Below are 4,928 nucleotides of genomic sequence, written 5' to 3'. Positions count from 1 at the left end.
CCTGTACCCTAGACCCTGTATCCTAGACCCTGTACCCTAGACCCTGTATCCTAGACCCTGTATCCTAGACCCTGTATCCTAGACCCTGTATCCTAGACCCTGTACCCTAGACCCTGTACTCCTACACCCTGTACCCTAGACCCTGTATCCTAGACCCTGTACCCTAGACCCTGTACCCTAGACCCTGTACCCTAGACCCTGTACCCTAGACCCTGTATCCTAGACCCTGTATCCTAGACCCTGTACCCTAGACCCTGTACCCTAGACCCTGTATCCTAGACCCTGTATCCTAGACCCTGTACCCTAGACCCTGTATCCTAGACCCTGTACCCTAGACCCTGTACCCTAGACCCTGTACCCTAGACCCTGTATCCTAGACCCTGTATCCTAGACCCTGTATCCTAGACCCTGTACCCTAGACCTTGTACCCCCAGGAACTCCACTACACTGTCATTGATGAGGAGTGTTGTGTGTCTGTGGTTCCTCATGAGGAGTGGTGTGTGTCTGTGGTTCCTGATGAGGAGTGGTGTGTGTCTGTGGTTCCTGATGAGGAGTGGTGTGTGTCTGTGGTTCCTCATGAGGAGTGGTGTGTGTCTGTGGTTCCTGATGAGGAGTGTTGTGTGTCTGTGGTTCCCGATGAGGAGTGGTGTGTGTCTGTGGTTCCTCATGAGGAGTGGTGTGTGTCTGTGGTTCCTTATGAGGAGTGTTGTGTGTCTGTGGTTCCTTATGAGGAGTGGTGTGTGTCTGTGGTTCCTCATGAGGAGTGGTGTGTGTCTGTGGTTCCTTATGAGGAGTGGTGTGTGTCTGTGGTTCCTCATGAGGAGTGGTGTGTGTCTGTGGTTCCTTATGAGGAGTGGTGTGTGTCTGTGGTTCCTCATGAGGAGTGTTGTGTGTCTGTGGTTCCTCATGAGGAGTGGTGTGTGTCTGTGGTTCCTTATGAGGAGTGGTGTGTGTCTGTGGTTCCTCATGAGGAGTGGTGTGTGTCTGTGGTTCCTTATGAGGAGTGGTGTGTGTCTGTGGTTCCTTATGAGGAGTGTTGTGTGTCTGTGGTTCCTCATGAGGAGTGGTGTGTGTCTGTGGTTCCTCATGAGGAGTGGTGTGTGTCTGTGGTTCCTCATGAGGAGTGTTGTGTGTCTGTGGTTCCTTATGAGGAGTGGTGTGTGTCTGTGGTTCCTCATGAGGAGTGGTGTGTGTCTGTGGTTCCTCATGAGGAGTGGTGTGTGTCTGTGGTTCCTGATGAGGAGTGGTGTGTGTCTGTGGTTCCTCATGAGGAGTGTTGTGTGTCTGTGGTTCCTTATGAGGAGTGTTGTGTGTCTGTGGTTCCTTATGAGGAGTGGTGTGTGTCTGTGGTTCCTCATGAGGAGTGGTGTGTGTCTGTGGTTCCTCATGAGGAGTGGTGTGTGTCTGTGGTTCCTCATGAGGAGTGTTGTGTGTCTGTGGTTCCTTATGAGGAGTGGTGTGTGTCTGTGGTTCCTCATGAGGAGTGGTGTGTGTCTGTGGTTCCTTATGAGGAGTGGTGTGTGTCTGTGGTTCCTTATGAGGAGTGTTGTGTGTCTGTGGTTCCTCATGAGGAGTGGTGTGTGTCTGTGGTTCCTCATGAGGAGTGGTGTGTGTCTGTGGTTCCTCATGAGGAGTGGTGTGTGTCTGTGGTTCCTCATGAGGAGTGGTGTGTGTCTGTGGTTCCTCATGAGGAGTGGTGTGTGTCTGTGGTTCCTCATGAGGAGTGGTGTGTGTCTGTGGTTCCTCATGAGGAGTGGTGTGTGTCTGTGGTTCCTTATGAGGAGTGTTGTGTGTCTGTGGTTCCTCATGAGGAGTGGTGTGTGTCTGTGGTTCCTCATGAGGAGTGTTGTGTGTCTGTGGTTCCTCATGAGGAGTGGTGTGTGTCTGTGGTTCCTTATGAGGAGTGTTGTGCGTCTGTGGTTCCTCATGAGGAGTGGTGTGTGTCTGTGGTTCCTCATGAGGAGTGGTGTGTGTCTGTGGTTCCTTATGAGGAGTGTTGTGTGTCTGTGGTTCCTCATGAGGAGTGGTGTGTGTCTGTGGTTCCTTATGAGGAGTGTTGTGTGTCTGTGGTTCCTCATGAGGAGTGTTGTGTGTCTGTGGTTCCTGATGAGGAGTGTTGTGTGTCTGTGGTTCCTGATGAGGAGTGGTGTGTGTCTGTGGTTCCTTATGAGGAGTGGTATGTGTCTGTGGTTCCTTATGAGGAGTGGTGTGTGTCTGTGGTTCCTGATGAGGAGTGGTGTGTGTCTGTGGTTCCTTATGAGGAGTGGTGTGTGTCTGTGGTTCCTTATGAGGAGTGGTGTGTGTCTGTGGTTCCTTATGAGGAGTGGTGTGTGTCTGTGGTTCCTGATGAGGAGTGGTGTGTGTCTGTTCTGAGGAGTGGCCGTCGTCAGCTGTTGGTAGATTCCACCGGTGAGTAGTCCACAGAACACATGCTTGCACACGTTGTCCCCGTGGCCGTAATAATAATAATAATAATAATAATAATAATAATAATACATTTTATTTGTTACGCACTTTATATTTGAAACAAATCTCAAAGTGCTACAGGTTAAAAACAAAAAAGAAAGAAGAAAACAACAATAATAATAAAACAGTGAAATGAATAAACTTCAAATCAAGTCAGCAAAACACAGTAGAAGTTTAAAAAGATAAAACAACTAAATCTCTATCTAGGCAAATGCCTTGTTAAAAAGGAAGGTTTTTAGGGCCCTTTTAAAAGTGTCAATGGACTGTGGTGCTCTCAGATGGCCCGGGAGAGCATTCCACAGTCGAGGAGCAGCTGAGCAGAAGGCCCGATCCCCCATGGTGCGGAGATTTGTTGTGCGGGGCTCCAGTGCGTTTCTGGAGCGGAGTGAGCGGGTGGAGCGGGTGGAGTTCGGGGGTTTGAGGAGTTCCTTTAGGTAGGAGGGGGCATTGCTGTAGATGCACTGATGGGTGAGGAGGGAGACCTTGTACTCCATCCTGACGGAGATGGGAAGCCAGTGTAGTGAATGGAGGATGGGTGTGATGTGTTTGTATTTCCGCACTCTCATCAGGATCCTAGCAGCACTGTTCTGGATGTACTGGAAGTAGCTCTTGCTAGGGATCCCGATGAGAAGTGCGTTGCAGTAGTCAAGCATTGAGGAGACAAAGGCGTGAACTAGTTTTTCGGCATCTGGCAGGGTGAGTGTGGGGCGGAGTCTGGCTATATTTCTGAGGTGGAAAAATGTGGTTTTGCAGAGGTGTTTGATATGGGAATCGAAAGTCAGGTGGGGGTCCATTTTAACACCGAGGTTGGTGACTACGGGTGAGAGGGAGAGGATCTGGCTGGAGAAAGTGATGCTAGTTATTGGGGATGATTTGACCTGGTGTGGGGTGCCGATTAGAATGGCCCCTGTTTTTGTACTGTTTAGCTGTAGGAAATGTTGTGTCATCCACGCCTTTATCTCCTCAAGGCAGGTGGTCAGTGTGGATGATGGTGTTGAAGGTGGTGACGGCAGGGAGGCAGAGTGGGTTGGGTTGGTCCTGATGTAAAGTTGGTTGTCATCAGCGTAGCAGTGGTAGGAAATCCCATGCCGGCTGATGACACGACCAAGGGGGAGTATGTAGAGTGTGAAGAGGGTGGGGCCGAGAACAGAACCTTGGGGGACGCCACAGGTGACAGGCTGTGTCCGGGAACTTGCACCTCCCAGGGAGACACGCTCGGTTCTGTCTTTGAGGTAGGAGGTGAACCAGTTTAATGCAGAGTCGGAAAGTCCTATGGTGGAGTGAAGACGGTTGAGGAGAATGTTGTGGTCAACTGTATCGAAGGCCGCCGAGAGGTCCAGGAGGATGAGGAGGGAGGGGGAGCCAGCATCAGCCGCCATCAAAAGGTCATTAGTGACCCTGACCAGCGCTGTTTCTGTGCTGTGGGCTGAGCGGAAACCTGATTGAAAAGTTTCGAAAAGTTTATTGTGTTGGAGATGTTGTTGAAGTTGTGCGGCGACAACCTTTTCCAGCACCTTGCAGAGGAAGGGCAGGTTGGAGATGGGTCTGTAGTTGGTGAAGACTTCCGGGTCAAGGGTGGTTTTTTTCAGGAGGGGTGTAATGATGGCTGTCTTTAAAGCAGGTGGGACGTGGCCGGCTTGGAGGGAGTGGTTAATAGCTGTGGTGATGAGAGGACTTATGGCAGTGATGTTGGTTTTTACCAGGGCAGTGGGGAAGGGGTCAAGGGCGCAAGTGTAAGATTTCATCTTGCTGATGGTGTCCTCAACCTCACGCTGTGAGATGTTGACAAAACAGCGGAGAGGCTGGGAGATCACTGGCTGTGGGGCGACAATCAGGACAGGTAGAGTGGGGGAGGCAGAGAGAACAGAGCGGATGGTATTTACCTTTGATGGAGAAAAGTTGCTTGGAGTTACCGGAACTGTTATTAATGATGTTAGAATAGAATTTTGACCGTGCGTCTCTGAGGGCCGTTGAATAGGCCTTTCGATGCTCTCTGTATATCAGCCTGTGGACAGTGAGCCCTGACGCCATGTAACGGCACTCAAGGATACACTTCAATTTCCGCAGCTCACTGGTGAACCAATGGGAGGAGCGTGAGAAAGAGACTGTTTTTGTTTTGACAGGGGCGTGAAGATCCAGGAGACGGCTCAGGGTGTTATTGTACAGGTCAACTGATTCAGTGGCTGATGAGGGGGTTGCAGAGGAGAGGTGATGGAGGTCCAGGGCTATGGCGTCAGGGTTCATGTTTTTTATGTTCCTGAAATGGATTTGGCGTTTGGGCTTGTTGTGGGGGGAGGGGAGTGGGAGCTCCATTGAGATGACCCTGTGGTCCGACACACCCATGTCATACACCTGTAGGTTGCTGATCAGGGCAGAGTCACTGATGACAAGGTCCAATGTGTGACCTTTGTGGTGTGTTGGGACATCAACGTGCTGTGTGAGGTGGAGGCAGTCCAGTAGTT

This window comes from Gymnoscopelus braueri (assembly GCF_963280865.1).
Source record: "Gymnoscopelus braueri genome assembly, contig: SCAFFOLD_60, whole genome shotgun sequence".
NCBI lineage: Eukaryota > Metazoa > Chordata > Actinopteri > Myctophiformes > Myctophidae > Gymnoscopelus > Gymnoscopelus braueri.
Note: the sequence above shows the minus strand (reverse complement) of the source record.